This window comes from Glycine max, chromosome 1 (genome assembly GCF_000004515.6).
Source record: "Glycine max cultivar Williams 82 chromosome 1, Glycine_max_v4.0, whole genome shotgun sequence".
In the NCBI taxonomy this organism is placed as follows: domain Eukaryota; kingdom Viridiplantae; phylum Streptophyta; class Magnoliopsida; order Fabales; family Fabaceae; genus Glycine; species Glycine max.
The window spans coordinates 7,808,003-7,824,769 of NC_016088.4; the positions used below are offsets into that span (position 1 = coordinate 7,808,003).

Below are 16,767 nucleotides of genomic sequence, written 5' to 3' on the forward strand. Positions count from 1 at the left end.
GTCACCCCCGTGGGTCAAGCCCATTTGATTTATTAGCTCACATTGCTTCTCGGTAATGGCCTCCTTCTCCCTTTCTGAAATGACTTTAACTGCATCTGTCTTGCCATCCTATTGGGCTTCTTTCTTTTTACACAACCTTTTCCTTGACTACACCTACAGTGCATTAGATAACTCTTGCTGTTGCTCTTTAGAATTGCCAGATTCCTTAAAAGCAACGTAAAACAACATAGAACCTTGGAGCTTTGACATGATTCTGTTATCCCACCATGTTTTTTTGAACTGGTTTTTAATGATCAATGGGCACTGCTCCCATAGTCTCTAATATAGAATTCAGGTGGCAAGGATAGAGGATAGAGAAATAGAGAGAAGAATTACAGAACATAGAGGATATATGAAGAGAGATAAGAGAATCAGAGAATCAGAGATCAGTACCAAGCCTGATAAAACATTTCAGCAATGGCATAGCCACCAACATCATTACTTTCACTCAAAATGTAAGGGATGCTAGTAACTGCAAAGATAATATATATTATGTAACCCCATCCAATTGTAATAGATATCCCAACAACGCTGATTATTCGTGTTGGTCCATTTCTATCAGCACCCTTTGTTTCCTCTATCTGAAAATTAATGCAAATTTGTAGTAAATCATTTAATGAATTCTCCGTCAATTAACAAAGTGGAAAGCATGAGCAAGGAAAATTTCTAAAAGCTTTCCAAGCCATATAAATTATGTGGAATTTAAGGAAGAAAAAAAGTAGAAAAGATGTACCATATGGAGCTGATGCATCATACCCAATTAGGGTATATTGACTCATTAGTAGTCCCAGGAGAAATATGTAGGGTTTGCTCTTGATTCCATCATCGTTTTTAGTATTGAAATGAGTGAAATCAAACTTGAGACCAGCTCTTTCCGTTGCAACAATTGAAATGAGTATGATAAGAACAAAAACACCTAAAAGTTTCCCCATTCAAATTAGTTGCATAAACAATTGCTGATTTCGATATTTGTTTGTAATTGAAATTTACCTTTTGTATGTTCTTTTATGTCATGAATGTAATTTTCTATATAAACAATTGTTATTCATGCTGAGTGAACCTTAGATTCCCGTTTGAGATTGAATGCAATGATTCTTGCGGATAGTTTGCATTAGTCATTGTATTTAGTCTTGAATTGTCCGTTTGGACAGTTTGGGGAGACTGATATTTTTATGTTAGATTCATTTGTCAAGGTTATTATTATTTTGATTAATTTGATGAAATTTCGGTTCAATGCATTTCAAGTTGTTCTCCGAGTGCATACTTGATTATCGGGAAATTCATTTCACCAATGTCATGTCGTGTACTTGGAGACCAATGCGAAATGCTGCCGAAATTTAGTCAATTTTTTCTAAATAATGGTAACCCTGACGTTTGAAGCTAACATAAAAGACAATCTTCCTAAATGGGATAGGGCCACACCTATAAATAAAAAAGTGAGATTTTCATGCATGGAATTGCTTAGATGGATCGAAGTTGGATGAATGAAAGTCGCATGAGCCAAGAATATGAGGATGGCGTCGAGCAGTTCTTGCAATTTGCTTTAGAAAGAGGTCGACCGAATGAAGAAGGAAAATATTATTGTCCTTGCATCAACTGTTTGAATGGAAGACGACAACTACTGGACGACATACGGGACCATCTATTATGTGATGGGATTAAGAAGAATTACATGACGTGGATATGGCATGGTGAAGTCACAGACATGCAGAGTGGGTCCCAATCTGAACCGTTTGATGTAGAAATGGGAGATCGCTTGGAGGACATGATTCGTGACCTTGGACAAGAGTCTTTCCAACAAGCACATGCCCCTGTGTATGAAGCATTGTAGAGTGATTCAAAGAAGCCTTTGTATACGGGGTGCAATAATTCGTTAACCTTGTTGTCTGCGGTGTTAAGTCTGGTTAATGTGAAGGCCATGTATGGGTGGAGTGACAAAAGTTTCACCTCACTGCTTGAGGTAGTGCACAATCTACTTCCAGATGACAACACATTGCCTAAAACTTACTATAAGGCAAAAAAGATATTGTGTCCGATGGGTATGGAGTATTAGAAGATTCATGCTTCCCCCAATGATTGCATACTGTACAGGCATGAATTCTAAGAAATGTCCAAATGCCTTATCTGTGGGACTTCACGGTACAAAGTGAAGGATGAAGAGGAAAGCAGTTCTGATGAAAACTCCAACAAGGGCCCCCCAGCGAAGGTTTTGTGGTATCTTCCAATCATTCCAAGGTTTAAGCGTATTTTTTCTAATGAGGACGACGCAAAAGACCTGACATGGAATGCAAATGGAAGGATTTCTGATGGAATGGTCCATCATCCGACTGATTGCTCGCAGTGGAAGAAGATTGATGGTTTGTATCCGAATTTCAGGAAAGACCCAAGAAATCTTAGACTTGGACTAGCCAGTGATAGAATGAATCCATATGGGACCTTAAGCACTCAACATAGTTCATGGCCAGTTCTGCTTGTAATTTACAATTTGCCTCCTTGGTTGTGCATGAAGCGAAAATACATGATGTTGTCTATGATGATATCGGGCCCAAGACAGCCAGGAAATGACATTGATGTTTATCTAAGTTCGTTGGTTGAAGATCTGAGAAAGTTGTGGGACGAGGGGGTTGTAGTGTTTGATGCATGTCACAAGGAGTAATTCGAAATGCGTGCAATGCTTTTTTGTACCATTAATGACTTTCCAACATATGGGAATCTCAGCGGTTACAGTGTTAAGGGTCATCATGCATGCCCCATCTATGAAGAAAACACAAGCTACATACAACTAAAACATGGAAGAAAAATAGTCTACAGTAGACATCGCCGCATTCTAACACCCAATCATCCTTACAGACGACTCAAAAAAGCTTTTAATGGAAGTCCAGAGCACGATATTGCGCCCATACCGTTGATTGGTGAGCAGGTATATCAGCGGGTTCAACACCTGAATACTGTATTTGGAAAGACCCAAAAGAAGGATAAAAGTAAGAGTTGCATATGGAAGAAGAGGTCCATTTTCTTTGATCTTCCGTACTGGTCTGATCTAGATGTTAGACATTGTATTGATGTTATGCATGTCGAGAAAAATGTATATGACAGTGTGATTGGGACGCTCCTTAACATTCAAGGCAAGATGAAGGATGGCTTGAATACTCGTCAAGATCTAGCTGATATGGGGATACGATCATAGTTGCATCCAAGGTCTGATGGGAAGAAAATTTACTTGCCCCCAACTTGCCATACTTTGTCCAAAAAGGAGAAGATAAGTTTTTGTCAGTGTCTTCGTCGGGTGAAGGTTCCACAAGGATACTCTTCAAATATTAAGAGCCTTGTGCAGTTGAAGGAGCTTAACCTTGTAGGGTTAAAGTCTCACGATTGTCACGTGCTCATGCAACAATTATTAGCCGTGGCTATACGAGACATCTTGCCAAACAAAGTCAGGTTAGCCATAACTCGTCTGTGCTTTTTCTTCCATGCTATATGTATCAAAGTCATTGATCCTGTGAAGTTTGATGAGCTAGAAAATGAGGCCCCAATTATATTGTGCCAGTTGGAGATGTATTTTTCCCCTACTTTCTTTGACACCATGATTCACTTGATTGTGCATCTGTTCAGAGAAATCAAATGTTGTGGTCCTGTTTATCTACATGAAGATCTTAAAAGGGTATACAAAGAATCTATATCGTCCAGAAGCATCTATTGTTGAGAGGTACATTGCAGAAGAAGCCATTGAATTTTGTTCAGAATACATTGAGAAGGCTAAACTTGTTGGCCTTCCTGAGTCTCGGCATGATGACAGGGTGGGTGGTAAGGGTTCAAGAGGACTGCATGTGATAACTCCAAGTCTAGAACATTTGTTACAAGCTCACTTGTATGTGTTGAACAACAGTAATGAAGTTTTGCCATACATACTTAAGCATGAAGCTTTAGTCAAACAGAATAATCCAAAAATGTCAAAGAATTGGGTGTTGAAAAAGCATAACAAGACTTTCTGTGATTGGTTTAAAGATACAATCTTTGCAAATGACAATGCTTCAGAAACATTAAGAAAGCTAGCAGATGGGCCTAAAAGAAATGTTATAACTTGGCAAGGATACGACATAAACAAGTATTCATTTTACACAAAAGCACAAGATGACAAAAGTACAATGCAGAACAACGGGATCACCCTAAGGGCTGAATCTCAACACTTCGCAAGTGTGAATGACGCCAATCCTTGTGTAGCTTCCATCCCTTACTTTGGGTTCATTGATGAAATTTGGGAACTTAACTATGTGAAATTTACTGTATGTGTTTTCAAATGTAAATGGGTTGACAGCAACACCGGTGTGCGCACCGATGATATAGGATTTACGTTGGTAGACCTGAAGAAACTTGGTTACCACAATGACCCTTTCATCATGGCAGAACAAGCTAGACAAATATTTTACGTGCAAGACCCTTGTGATGAAAGGTGGTGCGTGGTTCTCCAGGGCAAAACAATTGGTGTTAATGTAGAAGATGATGATTCATACATGGACACCTATGTTAGTCCTTTGACCGCACAAATCATTCCTAACGTTGTCGGAGAAGAAGAAGTTGACGACGTTCATGCTAATCGTAATGATCATGATGAAGGAGAATTAATTAACATTATCTAATGTAATTTTCTATTTATATATTTCATTTTCCTAGATTCATTTTCACAAACCAATACTACATTTGTATTCAAAACATGCATGTATTGAATGAAAGCTTTGATAATGGAACTTATGGCAGTTCATGTTAAATTGTTGCAGGTACTCTTCCTTCTTCCTAGCAGGTAGTGGCTCAATCATCTTCTTGTTAGCTCGACACATTGACCTTGCTGTCCAGACTGCTTTTGCAATCAGGTTAGTCAACACAAATCTTTATAAATGAATTGAACTTGGTTGGTAGGCCTGAACATATTGTTCAGAATATTCAATTAATACTCTTTTAATGTTTATGTGCCCACTGGAGAGTGTGGAATACTTGTTCCCCGGTTTTATACCAAATACAAAATGAGCATGCAAACTAATGTCACTGCTTGTGTTTATGTTAGCTTAGTCAATTTACTGCAACCCAAGAAGATTGTTTTATAATTTCTATAATAGGATTATGTGTTCTGAATTCTCCTTGTTCTGTATCTGTTCATGGCTGTTTCAAGAAAATTTCTCACTGATTGTGGGCAGCCTTGTTTATTTGGGCCACCTAGGCACACTGTTCTTTTTAATTTCTTTACTTCTCAGAAGCATTCCTTTTTCATCCCTCAGATGTACTTTTGCTTCTATATTCCTTTCTATCCATTCTTCTTTAATGACAGAAAAGTAAAGTTCAATTGAATACAAATGATGGACACAATGGGGTTAGGGGAATGAGTAGTGTTATTAGTTACCATCTAAATTGCAGTGCCTTTGTTTAACAATCAACAAAGCAATCATATCACATAGAATTTTACTTTCAGTACCACTGGAAATGATTGATTGGCTCATTCCTCTCCACTGCCATATAATAACACCTGATATAAACTTTAATTTGGTTTTAGTTTGAACTAATAAGGCTCTTCATTACATTTAAAGATTAGATAGGTTATGATATTGTAGAAGCGGACAACAGTCTCTTGGTTTAAGACCTAGGAAAGTACTTAAATAACACCATTTTCACGGTACTTAACTAATAGACCATGCAACGTGCTTATAAAAAAAAGATACATCAAATCTATGAAATAAATTTCTCCTTATTTTCTGATAAGGAAGTTGTTTTCTTTTCCTTATTTCTCCTTTTTTACTAAAAATGATGATTTCAGTCATCATGAAATCATGAATAGCTAACAAAATCTAAAAGGGTCGTAATTTGCGGGACGCGTCTACCTTTCCCTTCTCTGACCAGTGACCACGGCAGTGCCTCTCGATGGCCCCATCATTTTCCCTTTGACTCCAAACCCTATTGTGCGTGCACACCTGTCATAGGATGTTTCATTCAAAGGCTTCACTTTTTCTTTTTATTCTCTCATTTTGTAGTTTGTGTGATTACTCTGTGTTTTAGACGTGGGCATGTGTTTATCAAGAGGGACCTTTGAAGTTAATAAATGGTAGTAGGTTGCTTGCCTTTCATTTGACTCCAATCATTAATCATGCCTTCCTAATCATGTTCATACACATTGCTTTCGGCTTTTCCATTTCATCTATTATTCATACACATTGCCTTTCATTTGCTTTCGGCTTTTGAATTTGTATAACTAGATGATTTTTTTTAGAGAAATTTCAACTAGATTAATTTGTTTTTTGGAAGGAGAACTAGATGAATTAATAATCAATATGAATATATGTACTCTAAAACTTTGAGGAAGATGTGATTTTTTAAAAAATAATTTTCAGTTACATGGTTTTTGTCAATCAATGTGACTGATCACCCCAAAGTCCAAAAGTCAATTGCTTTTATTGGTGGATATCTGGCAATGACTTCTTACTAACACTGTTGTTTTCCACTCCACCCATAGACAGTTTCCTAGTCATGACGCAATTTAATATTGTCATAATCTCCTTTGTAATATGGAAACATGAACTTTGGTTTTGTGGAAAGCTTTTTGGATGAGAAAACATATATCTGGATATGGTTTATAATTCTATACTTAAGACATTTAAAATAGAACTGAGGGAATCAAGCTTTCACCAGCTTTAGAGCACAATTTATTCCCATATTTCATCAGCTTATTTCGTAGAAAAGGCTTGAACCTTTATTTTCATTTAATTTTCTAAAAAATATTAATGGTTCTCGAACACCCTATTTTTTTCTGCCTTTTTTAGGGGATAGAAAAATAATTTTTAATATTAAGGAAGATAAGTGAACACAAAATGAAGGTAAGACACCAACAAGAAAAATTATAAAAGGAGAAATTATATCCTGGTTCGAGACTATTACGTCAATTGTGGTAGCAGTTTCATTTCTCTTATTTCTAAAGTCCTGTGTATTCAACTTTTCTATCATAAAAAAATCTTCATTCCAAATTCCGCTGGACCATGATGCAGAATTTGGTGTTCATGATATTATCAATTGTTTTAAAATCATAAAAAAATGGCGTTTGTGCTATTCATTTCACATTGTGTACACCTCAACACAAATATAATACATGTCAATTCATGCTTGTAGTCTTCAGCCTTAATTTGGCAGACCCCTCCTTACGATGCTTGCTATGTGCCTATGTGGTTGTTTTCCCACCAATATATAGTAGAGTCAGTTTCCTTAGGCAGAATGCTGAAATAATGCTTCCAAACAGAATTACTCCTTGACCTCTCTCTTATCAGAAACAATGCAACAGCCAGCCAAGGCTTCAATCCAATGCACACCTTCCCAATCTCTGAAGCATCCACAGCATCAGGGTTAATCCACAGCCTCTTAGGAACCTGCAAGACAACCTCATTCCTAGAAATGTCTTTGAGTGCAACCAATCCTAGGCCTTCTGGCACCACACTAGGCTTCACTGGGGTCTTGGCAGAGACAACACCCTCTTCTTTAAGCCACTGCCAGAAAGTGTCTACTGCTGGAGACACTGATACCTCAGTCCCCAAAGAAGCTACACAGTTGGCAGAGAGAGGCCTTTTGAGGTGAAAGAAAGATCCTTTTGAGGGAAAGGAGTTTCTCCTGTAGAAAAGAACAGCAGAACTTGAACATGCAGAAAAGACACTAGCCATTTTCTCTGGTTACTGCTTTTGTGTATTGTGTTGTGTTTGTGTTATGTTGTGTCTCTAAGATGAGACTAAGATCTTCTCCTTTGTTGTGGATGTGTGTGGATAAGATTCTTCTCTCCTTCCTACCTCTTCGAGCCCACCTTTCACATTCAACTTTTCTTTTTGGCTGAATTAAAACATTAGAAAATTTTATTTAGATAGATCCTATAAAATGTAAAAACACAGCAGTGCCTCACGGATTTTTCAGAGGGAATGTCTTATTGAATTCAAAAACAGGAGTTGGCCTTAATTACCCTTACAAGATAGAAAACAGATGCAATTATTGAACCACGACTTAAAGAGTAGGACTTTATTCAACAAACTGATGATAAACCTAAAATAAGAAACAGTAATCATCCTCTTCAACTTCATATTGGTTTCCACATTCCATTCTTAAGAAACTGTACAAATGCAACTACGTAGTGATCCTGGTGCAGCTTCAAGTTTCCTACAATTGCAGCAGCTTCTCTTGTATTATTTCTGATCTTCTTTCCTTCCTCCAATACCATGGCTTGTCTAAGGGATGCGGCAATGTCATTTCTAGTGAATGATCCATCTTCATTTCTTTTCACTTCAATGGCTAATCCCTTTTCCACCAAAAACCTTGCATTAAGAGGTTGCTCTATATTAAAGGGTAATAAAACAAGTGTATTCCCAAACTGAAGGTTTTCAATGACAGAGGATGTCTCTAGTTGACAATGTTTCTTAGGGCAATTTGGCAAGTCAAACATAATAACACCCATAGCCTGGGCTGTCTCAAAAGCTTCCACTGCATTTTTTTCTGCCTTTTAAGAGTTGAGACTCTGCATCCTCACTAGGAATCCTGAAAACACCAATATGAAAAATATATTACTGTATAATTTCATAAAATCAACGGAAGATTAGATAAAAATAGGAGAAGCTTGTATAATTTCATAAAATCCCGAGAGTAATTACTGTAATTTACTCTATACTAATAAGCCACAAGGACCATGCAGTGTTAGCTGCGAGCATCAAAAGAGAGCCTCTAATAGTATCACCTTTGGAGTGCACAATTGTTAAAGGGTGAGAAGTATGGTTCTAATTTTCTGGATAGCATTTCATGAAACCCAGGTGAGGTCCTTTGACTAAAGCAAATGTTATTGCCCCAGCAAGGCTTAGAACGGACCCCAAAATCTTGGCCAATCCATGCACACGTTTTACGGAAATGCTTTCCATCCTGAAATTTCGAAAACCAATTTCAGTTTTCACCATATCAAAACTTTGATTTCTCTCTATAGGTCTTGACCCTGCTTCAGAAAAATAAATGGATGGTTATTTTTAATTTTACCTAATTAAAACAGCCATGATGAAAGTAATGGCAGGGACAGTATTTGTGGCGGCTGCAGCAAATGTTGCAGTGGTGTAGTTGATTGAAACATAGTAAAGGTTTGAACTTGCAGTTAACCTATCCATCAAAGCACATACAAAAAACAAACACTTAGGATATCACGTCACTATCAAGGAGTATATCATTTAGAAATTTCAACTTAAATCTTTGAATTGACAATGTTAAGCAAGTAATGGGGTCAGGAAAGGGACATATCATACCCAACAAGGGAAACTAGAAACAATTTGCACAACAATTTGCACAACAAGTTGCATGACAAAGGAGCTGATTGCTTGCTGCAAAATCAATGAATTGCAAAAAATTAACAAACAAATTAATTTTTTAAGCATACTTATGGAAAGGATTAACAAGGGATGAGTGTAAAGTGTAAAATATAAACTCTTTAGAACCTGTCAAAGAAAGCAAATGGAGATAGAGCAACTGATGCAAAGGCTTGTCTATAAACAACAAACACATAAGGGCTCATTTCCTTGGAAATTGCAGCCTTGGAAAGCAAGGCCATTCCAGCATACACAAACTGAATGAACAACATTGCAACATAGGGTCTATTTTTTTCCACAATGGCCACACGCCACAACAAAAAACTCTTCATTTTGTGTGCTACCTCTGAGTGACCACCTAGCAAGGAAAATTGTTCAATATATACAGATTTTTGGACTCAATATATGGCTTGTTTGTTGGCTTTATGGTTTTCCTTATTGGCTTTGTGCTTTATATATATTTTGACACCAAAGTGGCACGAATTTGGCCCATACATTGCTGGTGGTAGCGAAATTTTACAAAATGAAACCGCAAGTCAAAATTAAACACCCACTAATCTGCACATTAGTTTCACCAGCTTAGCAAAATTTACTTCTCAAAATTTCTCATAAAAGTAACGTGGTTTTCTGATGTTCCAGTCTATTACCAGCAAGTTGAAGCACCCACAGTGTGAGAGACACATGAATAATCACCAAAAATTATGTTGCCCCAGCTTATTTTTCCCTTTTTTTGTCCTTAAAAGTAAAACTTGGGCCAAACACACTTTATATAAAAGTCCTTAAAATTATAAGTAGCTTATTTTTAAGACTAAAAGATGAAAATAAGGAGCTCCATGGAGTAGATTTTTTATACCTTGTGTGGAGCTTTTCTAGCAACAACCTTACATCGAATCCCATGTTCTTTCATGTATTTCTTTTTCTAAAATAAATTCAGTTCCTCCTTTCTTATATGTGCGTGCCCCTGCAGGTTTTATGTGGAATATCGATGCTTTTCTAACAATATATTTTTTGTTGTTGAGAAAGTTTCCATAACTGTGGGACTTTTGTTTGCAAATTATCAGCCAAGAGGAGTGTTTGTTCTCCTTCTTTACCACTGTCTCGGCCACGTTATTAGGCTCTCTATGAGGAGTGGAAACTATTCTGAAGGAGAAAACCTTACCAAGAAGCCCCACAGTACTCCTTTCATGCTTCTCATACATTTTAATTCCTAAGATTAGATCTCATAGAAGGAACATGACTTCCATAGACTGTTGTGTGTAGTGTTAAACTACATCCTTTTGATAATGAATTCCGCTTTACTCACATTTGCATGACTTTACAACAGACACATTATGATTAACAATTAAGTCGTTAATCAGATTAGAGAAACCCCGACACCCAATACTTGTACAATTCTATGTAAGAACAATCAAACAGCTCATGTTTGTCGCCAATTTCATCATCCACCAGTCTTACCTTCTCTGGCTTCTCACGCTTATTGTTGTTATACCCATATTTATGCTCTCCTCCCTTCATGTCTTGTTTTATCACAACTTTAGCCGAATCTCCTATCTTCAACACAGTTGAATCTCCTGTCTTATTCTCCAATGACACACTTTGATGGCCTGTATCTCTTTTCTTCATATGTTCTAATGCTTCAGCTTCAGAATGCATAGACCAATCTAAACTTTCCAGTGATCACCAAAGGCTTCTGCATCAGCATTGACACTCTCCACCCTCTTTGGTTTATGCTTCTGTGCTGCATTCCCTGCTTCCTCGTTATAAATCTCATATTTATTAGAGACTACATTAGAACAATCAGCACCAATCCGTGGTTCTTCCTCATCTACCAGCTCAATATATTTCCTTTCAACTTTTGTTTTGCAAATTACAATGTAGTTTACAAAAGCAAAGGCCGACGGTCCCCACAGGAAGAAATTAAGAACATATTTGGGGATTGTGGCACGTGATAAGGTGGAAGTCACCTACGAGAACTAGAAGGAGGTCCCTACTGCTCAGAAGGACTTGATTTGGGAGGATATTCAGGTATTTTCCTTTCTTATTTGATTTTGTTTAATTAAAAGCCAAAATATACATTATTGTAACAAATAAACTTTGTTTGATGTTGTTAGGCGAAATTTGAAATCCCAGAGGCTTCTGACAATAGGACAAAAAGGAAGTTACTTCAGACCGTGGGGGAGAGATGGAGGCAGTTAAAATCAGACCTTATGAGGAAATGGGCCCTTGCAGCCGATCAGGACGGTGTGGAGGACACTGTCTGTGAGAAATACGACATTAGCAAGGAAAAATGGGCCCAGTTTTGCCAGACTCGTAGAGACCCTTCTTGGGAGGTATGTTCCTTGGCATTTAAGTTGTTTTCCAAAAAACATTAACTTGTTATACTTCATTCTAACAATTTGAAACATTATTGTTTTATTTTTGCAGGATGTGCGCAAAAAGGCATAGGCCATCCAGAAGCAGAACACTGCCCCCCACGTTCTGTCTCGTGGGGGTTATGACTATTTGGAGCAGAAGCTCCTGGCTGAGAAGACCAAGAAGAAGCTGGAGGAAGCTGCATAGTCAAGAAGCGTTGATGGCATCATCGACCCTCCATCCCCGGTCAGACGCCACGTCAAGTGGAAGATGGCCTGCACGAAGAAAATAGGGGAGATGATGACTGAGGCCGCAAAGGAAATCGCTGAGAAGATCGTAAGTCATTTTCAACTAACCATTAGAATTATATTTCAATATTTTGTGAATGCCATGTACAACTGTGTTTTTTGTGCAGGATTCCTTTGAGGAGTAGGCGACACAGGGATCCTTCGTCCCCCATGGACGTCAGGATGTTCTCACCGCTGCTATTGGACGTCCAGAGCACCCTGGACGTGTTCGTGCTGCTGGAGCCGGTGTCATGATCAAGCAATACTTTGGATCGGCTCCACGGACATCCCGCAGCTCTTCCTCCCTGCCTCCTGAAGAATTGCAGCAGCTGACCCAGCAAATCAGGGACCAGCTAGAGGAGTCCATCACATAAAAAGTGACGCGGCAGCTCATGGCATCCTTCAGCCATATGTAGTCCCAGATGCAATCTCAAGGACTTACACTGCCTCCCGAGCCTCTGGTTGGTCCCTCCGGTCCTCGAGTAAGCACAAAGGGGAGTTGTGTTGATCCCTCAGGAAACGATCCTGAGACGGGTGACTCAGATAGGTGCAGCTTGTACATCGAAGCAGATCCTACCCGCCTGGTTGCCCTGAGGAGAGTTTATGAGGGATCCACTGTTGTTCATAACATTCATTTGTTGCCTGGCCAAGTAAAGGTGGGTGTGGAGGAGGTTACAGATGCAGATGCTCCAGTTCCTGTACCCACTGATGAGGTTTCCTTAGTGGGGCAGGCACTTCACACCTTCCTTGCTTGGCCGACACATCTGGTCAAGTCTTTATCACAGCAGGTACTTTACTCTTACTATATGTTTCTTCTTTTTAAATTAATTCATTCAGCGTGCCTCAAATTAGGCCATTTAACTTTGTTTCATGAACAGGTAGTTGTGTCTCCGGCAAAACCACCTCCAAAGCCCGATCCGGAGGTTGATGATCCGCTTTATCTGATGACATTGACCATCCCAGAGCTTTTCTTGAGGCCTTATCAGGTTACATGGGATGCCACCATGTTCGGGGCCTTTAATCCAGATTTCCCGCTCTACATAAAGCACGAAGACCTCTCCGAAATCGCACACGGTGGTCAATGTCTCAGCATTTCAGTGTTACAGTTGTGGATTATGTAAGTCATTTTATATTACTTTTAATTACCTAAGTTATTGCTTTGAATTCATAAATATTTAACTTTGACTTAACATAAACAGGCATCTCACTGATACAAGTATGCGAGCGGGGAATTATGATATCTATGGATTCCTCGAGCCACAGTCCATTCAGAGGTTTGGACAATCACAGTTTGAGTCTGAAAGTTACATAAAAACTTGGATGCAGAGTTCAAAACGTGATGTCTATCTTGGAGCCTACCTAAATGGGTAAGTCTCACAAAATAACTGAATTTAACTAATGTTTACCAATATACTAACCCATATTCGTCTCCACTGCAGCGGACACTAGCAAATGGTGGTCATCTTGCCCAAGGAACACCTAGTTGTCTGGTTTTGTTCATTGCATAACAGGCTAGACAACTACCTTCAGGGGATTATTAACAGGTTAGTGTTCTTTTCAATATATTTGCATTGAAATACCTCAACGTACAACACCAGTTTTTAATTGTTGCTCGCATGGAACAATGCTTTAAAAGGTCTTGATGATGCTCCACAGCCTAAATCAAAGGCTCCTGCTAGGTGGATTGTCGTCAAGGTACGTCATTTACATAAAACTTCCACTTATATATATTTCTTATGTGTCTGTACACTAGTTGTTTAATTAATATCCAAATTTCATTATGTATTTAGTGTAATAGACAAAAAGGAAGTACTGAGTGCGGCTACTATGTCATGCACTGGATGTCCACCATCATTTTAGGAACTTTTAGGAATAACTGGGAAGCGGTATGTTTATTTCAAACAAATTCAATTTTTTTATAATTTGTATTACATTATTAACTTATTATGATTTATTTCATCATGCAGTATTTTAATGATCCTAGACCATTGGAGCTAGAGAGATTAAAGGCGTTGCAGATCTAGTGGGCACAATATTATCTCCGAGTTAGAGATCAGACCTAGGATTTACGGACATTAATTTTAGCTTAGTTTACTTTGGTTTAACATTTTTGACATTTCCTATGTAATTTGAACATTGAATTCATTGTTGATTGTTCTTTATGATAAATGAATTATTCGATGTTTATTATGATTAAAACTGCTTGAAAGCAGAATACAATATTTATTTACTGTGATTTGGGTCTGAAATTGCATTTTACAGGTACAAATTTGGGTTTATTGTAAAAACATAAAGTTTATATAAAAAAAAACTTGAAAACAACATCGGTTATTAACAAAAACCGATGTTAATATAGTAAACAACATCGGTTATTTACGAAAACCGATGTCCACATGCACCTTAGCATCGGTTATAATAGAAAACCGATGTTAACGCTTGTATATTAACATCGGTTATTTGTAAATAACCGATGTTATATACAAAGAACTACACCAAATAAGTGTATGCATCATCAACGTTGACATCGGTTTTCAACTGAAATCGATGTTAATGTAATACATTAACATCGATTTTTGTAGGAAACCGATGTTAATAAATTACATTAACATTGGTTTTTCTAGAAAACCGATGTCAATATACAATATTAACATCGGTTTTGTAGTAAAACCGATGTCAACGTTCATCATGCATACACTTTTTTTACTGTAGTTCATTGTTTTTAACATCGGGTATTTAGAAAATCAATGTTATCGTATTTATGTTAACATCGATTTTTCAAAACTGATGTTAACAATGATACATTCAACATCGGTTTTAGAACGAATGTAGAATGCCCTAAATAACCGATGTTGAAAGTGCAATTTCTAATAATGCATAATTTAAGAAAATATATTATAAAAATCATTTAACTTAGTAACATACATATTAGCAAATGTTTTTGGGAAAAAATTAATAAAAATTATTAATTTTTTCGTAAAAATTAAAAAAATGGTGAAAATTGAAGTGTATTTTTCTATTTCAAGAGAAAATTGTATATTTTAAAATAAGAAAAGAGAAAATATAAAATTTAAAGTGTGGAGAGAGTAATAAATGTATGTATTAGAAATAATAGTGTGTTTTTCATTATATCTGATTAAGTGATTTTAATTAAATTATAAGAGTAATTAAATTTAATTTAAGTTCTTAAAATAAAATAATTATCTATGTGACAATGTTTACTTATGTTTATGTGTGTTTAGTGAGTTTTGGTGAGTTTGGGCTTGAGTAGATGGGCCTTGATGTATGTTAAAAGGTGAGTGTGCTTAAAGAACGCATGAGTGTAGAATGGGGAATTCTAAGGGTCATGAACCCTTTCCTAAACCTTCATAATTCAGATTTCATTGAGGATGAGTTCTCTTTCTCTTTTCTTTTTCTTTTCCAAGAGAGACTTAAATCCTAGAAGCTGAAGATTTGATGTTGGTGATCAAAGGGGACCATTTTCCTCTCCCTATGATGTTGTTTGGCTGAGTCATGGAGTGGTAAGCATCTTTTCTTCCTCTGTTGAATCCCATTTTCGTTTTTCTCATAAAGCACCAATAGGAGCTCATGAAAAAAAACTTTTTTTTTTTGGTTTATGATTCTATTTGTGGTCATTTTTGGGTTTTGGGTGATGTTGCTTAGGGCTTGTAGTTGGAGTGGAGGAAAGCTCCTTCCTTGGACCCAAAGCTCATTCCTTTCTCTTCCTTCTTCACAAAATGCTCCTTTTGGATCTATAGAGGTAAGGGAAACTTTAATTTGGTTTGATTAATGCTTTGATTGTGTGGTTTATACATGGAATGATGATGTTTTGGTGTTGTTATAGTTATGTTTGATAGAAAATTATTTGGGTTTGATGTGAGATGAATGTGTGGAAGCAATGCCTTCCAAGATTATTTTGATGATGCCAAAGAATCAAGAGTCAAACAAGTTTCAAGAATCAAGGTCAAGATTCAAGAATAATCAAGACTCAAGATTCAAGAATCAAGAGAAGACTCAATCAAGATAAGTATTAAAAGAGTTTTTCAAAACATTGAATAACACAAGAATTTTTCAAAAAGAAAAATCTCTTACCGAAGAGTTTTACTCTCTGGTAATCGATTACCAGAAGGCAGTAATTGATTACTAGTAGCCAGTATTCTTTTCAAAACTGATTTAAAAAGCTGTAATCAATTACCATAATCATGTAATCGATTACCAATGTTTTAAAACGTTAGATTTCAAATTTCAAGAGTCACAACTAGTGATAAAACATTTTCAAATCATTTTAAACTTGTGTAATCGATTACACAATACTTGTAATTGATTACCAGAGTCTCTAAACGTTTTGATTTTCAAATTTAAACATGAAGAGTCACATCTGTTGATGTGTAATCAATTACACCTTGATGGTAATCGATTACCAGTGACTTACTTTGAAAAATAAATTACCAAAAGTCACAATTCTTAAAGTGACTAGTTTTCTGAAGATCTTTTTAAGAGTCACAACTTTTAAGTGACTAGTTTTCAAAAAGAGTCACAACTTTTAAGTGACTAGTTTTTTTACAAGAGTCAACTCTTAAAGTGACTAGTTTTGAAGAAATTTCCAAGAGTCATAAACTTTTAACTTGAGTCATCAAATGACTATAAATATATGACCATGACACGAATTTTAGAATGACTGATTCCTTTCATGATTAACAAATTTCTTTCATAGAGTTTTTGTTCAATACTTTTTCTTT

At 36.9% G+C, this 16,767-nt stretch overlaps 1 pseudogene; it reads right to left on the bottom strand.

Moving 5' to 3' along the window:
* Positions 1–8,519: 8,519 nt before the first annotated feature.
* Positions 8,520–9,724, bottom strand: LOC100816195 (WAT1-related protein At1g43650-like; annotated as a pseudogene).
* Between the last annotated feature and the right edge of the window lie 7,043 nt (positions 9,725–16,767).